Here is a 12,583-nt window from a genome sequence, read left to right on the forward strand (position 1 = left end):
CGAAGCTTTGCTATCAACATCTGCGGCAACATCTGTGGCAACGAGATATATCCTCTGAGCGCTTAATGTGTGAGAAGCCCTCACTATGGTCAGCATGGCTTGGTAACGTGGCAGAGGACGATATTGTCTCTGTGAGGAATATTCAGCATTTCGTGCTTTTGCAAAATTCAAAGTACTGTCAGAGGCTCTCTGACTTGAGCCTAGAAGTTGCTGCAATCCGAACTACCGGCTGCGAGATTGCAAGTGCTGTGTTTGTTTGCTCTGTGCCATGTTCCGTGCTCATTCTTAGGGCACGTTGTGTCCAGGCCAGGCCATCTCCTGGCCTCTGGTCTATTTTACATTAGCAGAGCCATGCCTTCAAACTTAATCCCTTGACCAAACTTCTTGGGCCCTCCTATTTTTTTGGCTTGTGCACCAAAGCCTCAGTTTAACCTTTTGCAATAACGAAACACTCCCTGGGATAATGCTTGAAGTCTCTGCCTGGTTAGCAATTATTTAAATACTCTGTTATGAATAGGATCAAAGCCTTCTCTTATTGAAACACTTCATTCCCGATGCCAGAAGTTGTCAACGCATGACAAATGGATTGCCTGTTCTCTTCTCACAAGTGTGCTCTAACCAGACAGGGCTGGGCAGCCTGTGGGATGGGGAGTTTAATTAATAACAATATTTAATTTCTACAATGAAGCACTTAGGGGAGGATGAATATTGCAGCAGCTGCTGCGGTGCAGACGATGCATCTGCCTCCGGTGGCCAGCCGAAAGCTGCTCGGCGTGCGTGAAGAACAGCTCCATCAGCAAAAAGCGTGGCCGTGTGCGCTGTGTCGTGCCGAAGTGTGGGCTCGATAGCACGCGTCTCCAAGAGTTGCCTGAAATATTTCAGCCAGGCCAATTTTTTCTCAGCTATTGAGCAGCGTAAGTGTCATCGTTCCTCCAGCTGATAGTAGCTATGGAAACAGTGACATCACTGCCGACATAGCGATACATAAAAATTCAAATGGCTGGGGACTGGTTGCTAGGAGAGCTCCGCTCGGGAAAGTCATCGGGCAGGCAGCCAAGGGACCGGAGTCTGCTGAACATGTTGTACTTCACCCTGGTGATTTTACCCTCCTCCCCCTATTTTCCCTTTCACATGCAAAGCTTCTCTTCCCCCCCCCCCCCCCCCCCCCCCCCCCCCTATTCACCCTTAAATTATCTCAGAGATTTCAACAATGGGCTAATGAGCTGGTGTAGTAGCTGCACGTTACCACAATGTGTGCAAGGTCAGGAAAGAAACCACATACTGTACTTGCCATCAAATAAAAGCCACCGTCAGCCGCCCTCGTAGCACCCAAGTTATTATAAATGTGCATTCTGGATCACTTTTGGGCAAGGGCTTTCCACTAAGCTTTATGTATACAGAACTTAGCGGAAGATCTCTGACCAAAAAATTGTCAGAAATGAAGGTAATCTGAACCAAGGATGAGGAGTAACCTCTGTAGTGGGTAAAACCTCGTATTGCAACCAGTCTGAATTTGGGAAGTGGAGTGTTTTCCAGGAGTCTGAGTCACACTTGGTTTCTGGAGAGCTGGTGCTTCTCAGCTGGTGGTTTTGGAGTACTGGTGGTCAAGGGAAACAAGTGAAGCGAGTTTTGTAGGACAAGGTGTTGTTTTTGATTAGACCAAAATTGTTTTATTAGACCAAAACAGTTAGAAAAATCCACCAAGCAAGCTAACCCTTCCTCAGGCTGTGAGAGGATTTGGTGAAGCAGCTTGTTTGTTCCTTCCAGCACTGTTGGTTGGCTTAATGAGGGATCTTGCACATAGATACGGTCACATGCTGGTGTGTGCATCTCCCCTGGGTCTACCTGCAACAAATGCACAACCGATGTGTCCGTGCTTCTATGCAATAGATTCAGGGGCCCAGGTTTAAATTTGTCTTTCTATGTACATATAAATAGACACACACATATATATATTTATATAATATTTTTTTTCTCCCAGACTGAAATGTAACTTGCAGAGGAAGTTGTCCAAGCAGATTTTCACATGACCACCCAAGCACTGACAAATGACAAAATCTTAATGAAGGCAATATTCATACTGTATAGTCCTGGTAACTGACCAAACAGTGAAGTGGTGTTGGGGAGCTTTGCCTAGGAATTACTCATCAAAATTATTTGGTAGAGGGCTTTTTCCAGAAACTGGTTCTGCAAAATTCTTAAAGTGTAACCAGAAACTGAGAAGGAAACAGAAAAGGAAAAAAAAAAAAGCCATTGAATAACTTATTATCAGAACGTCTCTGATTCTGAAGAAATGCATGTGCACTCAGCACACCCCAGCCACCCACATGAATCCAGACACAACCTGACGATGTACATGAACATCAAATGAAAACGTATTTTTGTATTTTCATTTTTATGAACTGAGTTGTGACCTATTAAACAGCTAGTATGTTCCACTTCAGACACAGCTGCAATTTAACTTATTCATGTTTATTAAATGTACAGGATAATGTGTATTAGGTGCTGTGGTCTTCTCAACCAAGACAGTAGAAGTCTGAGTTAAGAAGATATCTTCTGGTGTGGAAGGATGTTCACCATAAGTGCAGCACACTGCTTAATGTGTATTTCACTTTCTTTCTTGTGCTGATATCCCCTCCAAGGACCCTTCCTTGTCCCACCTGCAGCAGACCCTGCTTTCTCTGAACTGAGTTCACTGAACTGAGCTTTAGATCTCCTCTGAGTTGAATACCTCACTCACATTGACACACAAACTCAAACATCTTCATTTGCTAAAAGCTGCTCCTCCGGGAACTGTGCAGCATCATTATGATACTGGTTTAGTAACACATTTCTGGCTCAATATATCAACTATGATGAAGGAAGAATAAACCTAAACAGGACCAGACCCCTTAAATTTTGAAAACATATCATCAAAATCTCCTCAAGTACTCAGCTGTAAGAGAGGGCTTGTCCAAGCTGGGGACTACCTGGAGAGACTTCCAGCAGTCAAGCCAGCTGAGTGTCGTCCTGTGTCCTGGACTCAGCTCAGGCACTGCAACATACTGATTAATGTAGATGGATCAGGTCCTGGAGCCATCTCGGTCTGTATACTTAAAGAAACTCTGCTAGGCTCCCCTGCATAATGCATGGTGGGTACATGAACTTTGTTTCCACGTCCCTAAATTGAGTGGCACTGAAGAACAAATGAAGGGCTTTATGTTCAAGCCATTGCTGATTCCCGGGTCAAATGGTGCCTCTAGCAAAAGTATCTGAGTTGCTGATACTCTGATGCTCTTTCATCTGTGCACAGTCACTTGAACTTAATAAAAGCTGATTAGCACAAATGCTCCATGAACTTTTCCATCCACTAAAAAGACACTACTTTTGTTGGTATTCCAACTATTCCATTAATTTCCTGTGTACTTTGCATCATACTCCCCAAAACTGAATGAGATACTTAGTGATGAATCTGGAAAGAAGAAGCAGGAAACCCAGGGTTGTCCTTGGGCTTAAATGAACATTTTCTTGCACAAACTGTGGCAGCAGAAGCACTTGGTGATTTTCTTCTCTAGGGTCTCCTGCAGGACCAAATGACTCAAAACAAGATGGAAGATTGTACATGTGTACATGCAAGCTTTGGGCCACTTCATCAGGATAAGGACAGAAGTCATGGTGCATTCAAGGCAAATGTGAGCGGGTTTATGGATCTGAAACAGACATGAAATAAGAGACTTGGGCTTCTTGTGGACCATAGAGGCTACTCCATCAATGCAATAGAGTAGCAAGTTGGTTTAAATTGCCTGCACTAAGAAGAAAACAGCGACAACGAAAAACAGAACTAGTTAGTCATCAGTGTGCTAACAGCATCTTTTCAGAAGATGTACTTGGTATGAGAAGTACTTGTGTAACTGAGGTCAGTGCCACGAAATGTGAAATGTGTCGTGTAGGTTGCACCTCCTACCCTATCTTTGCTGGGTGTCCTGTCCTTTTGAGATCGGAGTCTGGTAGCTGTGGAAGAAGGCAGCTGGGTGTAGGCTGGCCATGGGTACACTGAGTGATGTGCTTGCTGGTAGTAGCTATTGGGTTTGTATCACCTTTTGGGAGGAAGGTGAAATAGACTTGGAGATCTGTGCTCCTCCAGTGCAGTCAGCAGAAGATTTGCCATCATCTTCCAGTGGAAGGAAGAATAAAAAATTAAGGCCCTGAGCTAGAGTGAAGATTTTCCACTGGCCTTCACAAACATCCCTCTGCTCAGTGTGGTGCTTGAGCATGGTCAGTCTAACAACCTTTTTTCTTCCTCTTGCTTAATTTGATGATGGCAATGGTAACTCTCTTCTGTGTTGTCTGAAGGTGTCTGTATTTCTATGGGATCAAGCTATTGTTTTCCCAGCTTACCTTTAGGGGATGCGAAATACTTTGGACAAGCTGCTACATATTTCATTGTCATTTTAGCATAATGTGCAAAGATTTCTCTTTAGTCATCTTGATGGAAAACAAAAAAAAAAAGTTAACCAACAACCTCGTCTAATAAATATAGCCACAGCAGGATTTGAACTTGCCTCCCCTAAAATAAGGTAGGCATTTTACTATCCATTAGGATACAAGATCTTTGGCTACCTTCCATGGGAATTTAAAGGCGTTAAATTAGCTACAGGAGGGTTTCACTATTGTTCCCTAAATGTAATGGGAGCGGATTTAAATTTGCAAGGGGAAAAGCTAATAATTAAAAATTGAACATAAGGGCTATAAAGTACAAAATGGGTTCCCTCGGATTGGCATACAAAACTTCATGTAAAGTGGAGCTCCTGCTGTGTTATGCTTTTCTAGAATGACTAAAAAAAGGTTGTTTAAAGGTGATTTTTGTTGCAAATTAATTGCTTGTGGCTTCCATGGAATTTACAGCCTATAAAGATGGTCCTATTGTTGTTTCCATTGATTATTTCATTGAGGGTTTTCCCCGCTTCTTGCTGTTACCAAAATCACATACAAGTAAATAGTAGTGTTGGTGAGGATGTTGTGAGAGCTACTAATGCCCCAGATCTGTCAGGCCTTAAGCACTTAGGGTACAAATCACAGCTGTCTCCAGTTCCTGCGCAGATTTCATGCATTTGCCCCTTTTCCACGCAATGTCCCATGGGCCACTGGCAGCCACTCAGCCCAGTATGTGTCATGGTCCCCATCTACATGAGGTCTTTGGGTCGCAGGGATGTGGTGCTGTGATCTACCTGTATGAGCCCTGCCAGTAAAGAAAAAATTACTCCTCCCAGGGGTCCTTTCAGATTGGAAAAAACATTGTCCTGGTCTGTTTTCAGCCCTTGACCACTAAATGAGAAAGACTTATTGGCATTTGTGGCATCCTAGTGTTTTACTTTGGGAGATGGTAGGGACTGGGATCAGTTGGTGTTACTGTAGCTTTGCCAGGTCCACGTGATGGAATTGTACCTGCCCTCATGTCAGATCATATGTGCAGGCAGGTCTAGGACATGAGCATTTGGGCCAGTAGATCACTCAGCAGGCACCAGAAAAGACAAGCTGGAGAAAGGTCTGCTGGCAATGCAGGACCTGCCAGCAACCTGGCAGAGGATGGAGAACTACCAAGGTGGCTCATCCTCACTTGCCTTCTCCACCAGAAAGTCCAAAGATGCAAGTGATGTGAAATCCCAGCTATCCCAGCTGCCCACGTAGAAATGCCACAATGCCCCAGTACCCCCTTACTGGGATCAAGGGCCAAGAGAAAACCTTGTTCTTGGTGTGTTTCTCCTGCAATGGGATTTTCCTTTCTGAATTGTAGCCTGTTCACCCCAGATAGCTACCTTCCCAGAAGCACCTGCCACTCCCATCTTTTTCATCTATGGAGTCTCCTTCACCTCCTCATTCTGTTTTTCTGCAAGCCACCAGTTTGTTATTGTTATTATTTTTAATTTCTGATCACTACAAAAACTCTTCTGCATTTTCTCTGAGCCTTGACACTTTTGTCAAATAAGCAGTTGAATTATGCTGCCTTCTAGGACTGGCCTGTTTCTTTCCCTCTTTCTCCTTTTTCACTGTTTTTTTTCATTCCTCTCAACTTCTTTCTGTTCAGACTGAATTTCCTCCTACATTTTCACTCCTAGTCTGTTTTCAACCAGGTAATATAAACTCCAGGCCTCCTAGGACAGCTAACCTGCTATGAAGAACATCCCACCAGTCTATTGGTGAGAGGGTTGTGAAGTGCCTATGGGGAAAAGAGAGTTATCCAGGCAGACACTGTTGTGGTTTCAATAGCACTTCATCCACAGGAAAATTTTTGAAGGGCATAGTAATTTTAAGCCTATAGGAAAGCAGAAAATGGGATACAAAGCAGGGTGAGGTTACCAAGGGTAATCCCCAGAGCTTACTTGCATAAGATAAGGATGTTTATAGAAAGGTTGTGCATTGGAGCTAATCCCTTTGGGTGCAAATGTATTCGCTGATCTGAAGGACACTATGAGACACCAGCGTTAGTCAGGTCACTCATGGCTAGTATCGGGCTAGGTCTCCTACTGATCCTATAACAAAAGGGGGCTGAGTAAGGAACGGGGAGCTTTTTGCTCAGCATGTGTGAAATCTTTGTTCCACTGCTTTGGCAGGGACTCTGTTTCATCTTGTTTAGCACTCCTCTGCAAATGAGCTGTTTAAAAACATGGGTTTCCCTTCTCTTTTTGGAGAGGGACAACAAAAAGTTGAAAGATTTTCAGTTTCAGCTTAAATTCCAAGAGGAGGAAAGAAGGGATGGAAATCTGTTATTTACTGTTATGTTGCTGCTATATACCAACATATATGACTAAGTGGCACAATCTGGACTCAAACTTTCATTATCAAGAATAGATCATTTCTGAACACAGAAGAAAGTTTCAACCAGACCTCTCGGTCCCTGGCACAAGGACTCGGTGCTTGCAGAGTGTAAGAACTGTGAAGTTGGTGCAATTCTCAAACAAAACTGCTGGCAGTCTGCAGGGCTCGAGGTGTGTTTTGCAACAGACTCTTTGTTCACTAAAGATCAGCTTCTACCATTTGCTCCCCCAGCACATTAATCATTAGCTGTAGATGGGTGGAGGGGAAGCGATATGTGTGCAGGTTTTAGCAGAACTTTTATGTGTTGAAATTTTTGGTCAGTTAAGAGATGACAGAAGATCAGATTAAAGGCTGTATTTGAATCGTTTTCAATGGCACTGCAGTTCAAAAGAGCAATTCAGACTGCCTGCTGCTGCAGGCACCCCTATGTCAGCCAGGGGAGATCCTCTAATTCACTATTCAACAACTGCTTTTTTCCATTGACTGGATAGGGATCGAGGATCTGGTGGCCCAAGGTTGTAGAAAGTCTCAGTTTCTCACTGATTTCTTGAATTCTGGTTGCATACTCTGAGCATTTGTATCTCAAGGTCATCTTCACCTGAGCTGTCTACCTGGATGTGCAAAGTGGTAGGATAGTCAGTTTGATCCAGAGCAAGACAACTTCAACCTGGAAAGTCAGTAGACCCAGACATTGTTCTGGTGTCTCTTATGGGCTCTTTGGGTTGCCATTTCTCCTCCCTGTCTCCAGTTTCTCCATATGCAGTGAAAAGGCAACACTCCAAAGCTACTTCCCCATGTAACAGGGACACAGGGAAGCAAGTCACCCAACAGCCCTTTTGAGATCACACAGGTGCCATGTCATGTCACCAGAAGCAGATGGGTGGACCCAGTGAAGCCACCAGCTTGCATTCAAACCATCCATTCCCAACACATTGAACTTTTCCAAACCCACATGACTGGTGTGAGACTCAGCGAAGGCAGCGGTTCTTGGACAGAAAGCCTGGGATGATTTCACTTTGCAAAGTGTTTCAGTCGGCAGCCAACCAGACTCTTACTGAGTATTCAGCATTTTTTCTTATACAGCAATAAATGGTAAAATTCCCATGATCTTCAAAGGGAGAGTACAGCCCTGAGTCCGTATGTAATGCATTACTGTTAGATGGAAATACTTGCTGGGCTCTGTTACTGGTGAGATTCAGAGTTTTATTTTTAAGCGCTATATTTTATTTTATTTTATTTTGGTGCTGCGAATAAACTTTTCAGTTTATTCAAGGAAAGAAATAAAATCTGGTCCAGGACAGTTTAGTCTATGGCTCTTTCCCTACTATGAAAATTCAGAGATTTTGATCAAACTGTATTCCTGAACACAGACTTGGGAAAGGAGGAGTGGTGGGGAACTCAGCTCTACTTTGCAGCGCTGATCCCAATTTCAAACGTAATCACCTCCAAATGTTGCGGATTGAATCTCTGCTGAAACGGAGAGGTGGGTTTTTTGGGGAAGAAGCGGGCCAAAAAAAATAGCTGACATGATCAGGTGAAGCCGTGCTGGGAGGAAGGGGAGGCAATTGCAGTGCTCTCTGGCGTGGCTGCAGCTGCAGGCGACGTGGGAAGGGGTTGGCAGAGCAGCAATTTGCACAGGTCACGGCTGAATCCAGCCCTCGTGAAACCGCCGCACTGTGACTGCCAGGCTGCCTTAAGCCCCACATGTCAGCGTGGGACCCATGGATGCTCCTGGAGCCGGCAGCTGCATCCATAGCTGGCTGCCTTCCCCCAGGGCCCTCCTCACCTGCACACATACTTCATCACAAATGCAAACTGCAGACCAGGATCCTCAAAGGGGATGCCAGCAACTGTGGGCTGATTTATGAGTTGCTGTCAGATGCGATGCGATAGAAGGAGGTTTGCAAGCTTCCCAGGGAGACCAGGTGTTTCTGAAGAAACCTCTCTAGGTCAGGGCTGTTGGTGGTAAGTGCCCTTGGCTAGTTACAGCTTGGAAAATTGTACTTTCTGCAGCTGAACATCTGAAGGAACCCGAGACCAGGAGGAAATGGATGGGCGGTGATTCTTCATGACCCCATCTCTTGCAGACAGGAGCTGGATTGCTGAGGGCAAGTTATTCCCTAATTGAGCATTACTGGCATTAGTGCTGTAGCTGACCCAGCAGGCCCAGTTAGGGGCCATGACCATGTTCAACCACATGAATCAAAACCAAAGTAATCACGTGCATTTTGAGAGATGGTGGTAAATACAACGAGCAGATGTGAGGATGAGGGTGAAGGGAAAAGCTGTGATAGAGCTTCTCACTTTCCTCTGAAGCACCTGCTTGTGGTCACAGCTGTAAGTGGAGCGCTTGACCCGGTGACTGCTCTAATACAGTGATTTCTTTGTGCCTGGCCCAAGATCAACTGGCTTCCCTGGGTCAGCAGTCAGCAGTAGGATGTGCAGTGCACTGAGCAGAGGGAGAGGCAGAAGCCCCATGTGTGGCTCTTTGCTTATCTGATTTGAGAGCAGTGTAGATACCTGGGGCGAGGTAAATAAATCCTACCCCCTTGTCCATGAATACATCTCCAGGGGTCAATGCCAGAATTACGGTTTCTCAGCATCTCTGCTGAAAAGCTCCAGACCAGCTTTGCAAGCGGGGTGGGCAGACAGCATCCAGCTGAAGGACTCCATGGCACCATTTGTCATGATGAAGAGCCACCAGGCTAGAAGCAACCTTCTTGGCTCGTTGCAGCCCTGATATTGCAAGTGGCAAGGCCATATGCTGTCTCCCACAACCCGTGAGTCTGTTCATATCTCATCAGGAGCTATGCTGAGATGCTATGAGAGCTCCCTATTTATACAGCATGGCTTATAAACTTCTGCATTTGTCACTCCACGTGTGTGTCTCATCCCAGGTTTCAAGCTTGTGATAGGTCTCTTTGGTCACCCAGGAAGGTCAGGATCCTTCTTGGCCAAAACTCTCTCCCTCAGGTTTGATCATATTTTCCATTCTGGGAATCCAGCTTTCAGACAACCTTTTATAAAACTGCCTTTTTCTTGGTCTCCCTCTCTCCCTCTTTCTTTACATTTTAATTTGAACAGGCCTAGACCTTCCACACACTGACCCAAGCACGAATATGGATCCAGATGGTTGCACTGGGATCTGACCTACAGCAGGCAAACACTGCGCCCAGGGCACACAGGAATGTTCCCAGAGCAGAAATCCTAGGACAAAATGCTCTATATAGTTTGCCCAGAAGCAGTAGTTTTCCTCCCAGGAAAACTTTTCCTCCAGGGGCTCAGGCTGCTACAAAAGAAGAGCCCTTTTTGCTGGAAGTATATCTGTGCATCCATGTATCTGTATCTGTGCAGAAATGCCAGCCATGCAAAAAATAAAATATTCACCAAAAAATGAAGTATTCACCAAAAAATGAATTATTCTCCAAAAGTCCATCCCAGCCATCTTTGCTAATTTGCACTGCCCAGCTCTGCTTTTTGTAAAGGCTATAGGGACCCCACTGAGTAAGGGAACGGGTGCTAGCGTGGCTACATCCTCCTGCACTCACGCCGGAGGACTGCTCACTTCCAAGGAGACAGAGGGGAATTGCTCACATCGCATTGCTGAACGACACCGCTGGCAATGGAGGGCAGGGGACTGAGCTGTGCCAGCCCACGAGCAAACCCGAGCGGCCGGCAGCCCCCAGCCCTGGCACTGCCAGGAGAGGAGATGCTGCTTTGCCACGCCGTTGCCCGAGCAAGCGGGGCTTGTTGTCAATGACGGATGCTGGCACGTTCCCCTGCCGTGTCCCTCGGAGAGGGCGAAGGGGACTCGTCTGGATGAGCCATCCCTCCCGGGCTCACGTGGAGTGAGGGATGGCCGTGGCGGGTCCCCGTGGTGTCCCCGTGGCTGGCAGGGCTGGCTGCCACCGTCTTGCCGCTAATAGGATCAGGCTCGGGGAGGGAGCCAGAGTGGCCGCTTGGGCCCCCGTGTTTCTCCGCCTGAGGAAGAGTCAGCTCATTGCAGGGCATGTGAGAGAGAAACCCGAGCTGCCGTGGTACCGAGCTGGATGCAACCGCAGCAGGAGAGGATGAGCAGCCAGGCTTCCCCTGGGTCCTAGCCGCCTCTTGCCACAGGGTTGGCCTCTGGAGCTAGTCCATGCTGTCCTTAAGCAGAAATCTCTCCTCAAAGAGGTTTCCAGGGGGCTGTGAGTTAAATGCGACTCCTTCCTGGCCCCCTGCCCACTGCTGAGTTCGGGCTTTGAGTCAGGGAGCAGGGGAAGGAAGCCAGGGGATGCAGTCATGCTACGGGAGTAGATCTGCATGCCAGAGCCTTCCTCATGTGTGAGTGGTGGTTGGGGGTGGCTTTTATAGGTAGAAATGCCCCCACTGAACACCACTGCTGGGCTCTGCTGTACTAGAGACGTGGGAGTCGCTGCAAGGCAGGGGCTCCGGGCAAGGGACCCCAACACTGAGCTGGGCTTTGAGCTGCAGAAAACCTCAATCCCTCACTGTGATTGGGAACACCCTGCCTTCTCTGGGATGCTAAATATAGCTCCTGTGCCCTTACATCAGCTGGCCAGCGTCATCTGGTCCTACCAAGGGGACACATAGACCTGCTGGACCTGCCAAGCCCTTGGCTCACCTCAGTAACCACTCCCCACATGACAGCTTTGGAAAGGAGAAGGAGATGTTTCAAGCCACTTAGACATTTCCCTGAGCCTGGTTGTGAAAAAACAGCTCTTGGCTGCTCTGCGTGGGACCAGCTGGAGATCCTGAGGGAAGCTGGGAGTCGAGGTCTTGTAGCAGATGCCTGTCCTTGCCCTTACTCCTGGAGCTGCTAGGTAATGGGGAAAGGGCTAGATAGCTATGTGGGGCAGCATCATTTCCAGAGCTAATTAAGTGACTTCATTTTGATGAGGACAGATTTTTAGTAGGGCCTGTAGCGATAGGACAAGGGGTGATGGTTTTAAACTAAAAGAAGGTAGATTAGACTTGATATAAGGAAGATATTTTTTATGATGAGGGTGGTGAAACACTGGCACAGGTTGCCCAGAGAGGTGGTAGATGCCCCATCCCTGGAAACATTCAAGGTCAGGTTGGACGGGGCTCTGAGCAACCTGATCTAGTGGAAGATGTCCCTGCTCATTGCAGGGTGGTTGGACTAGATGACCTTGAAAGGTCCCTTCCAACCCAAGCTACTGTATGATTCTATGAAATGCATCTTGGCCTGCTTTGTGTAAACCAGGGCACAGTACATGAGTGCAAAGTGGGGGACCAAGAGGTGAGACCCCCCTACTGCAAAGTGGGAGGCAATGCAGAGCTGGTCCCAGCGTGGGCAGGGAGCTCAGTTCTGCAGTAGCTTTGGGAGTGACCCACACAGGGTGCTGTGCAGGCAGGAGTTAGATCCAAGAGGGTCTTGACAGCAAGCTACAAATCAAACCCATACATCTGGGGCATGGAGCTGCTATAGACTCACCAGCTTTGCCTTATTTAAAAATCCCCAAACTGGGACACTCCACAGTCCTGACCCCCTTCAGGATGCTCCATTTAGAGAGAATACTGCATCCCTCTTCCGAAATCACATAAACCCCAGAAACCAGGGATGCTGGCATCTGCTTGGATAATTTGGCTGACTGAGCATGACTTTGATTCATTTATTTTTTGAGAGGGAAATATCTGGCTCAACTGGAGACTAATTCCCTCCCTCTCCTGAGATTGTCTTTAATAGCTAAATCTCAGCTCTCTCACTCGCTCTCATACCTCTGGAAACAATTGAATCAATTCCCTGTTTATAAAATGCCTGTGT

This window comes from Mycteria americana, chromosome 2 (genome assembly GCF_035582795.1).
Source record: "Mycteria americana isolate JAX WOST 10 ecotype Jacksonville Zoo and Gardens chromosome 2, USCA_MyAme_1.0, whole genome shotgun sequence".
Classification (NCBI taxonomy): domain Eukaryota; kingdom Metazoa; phylum Chordata; class Aves; order Ciconiiformes; family Ciconiidae; genus Mycteria; species Mycteria americana.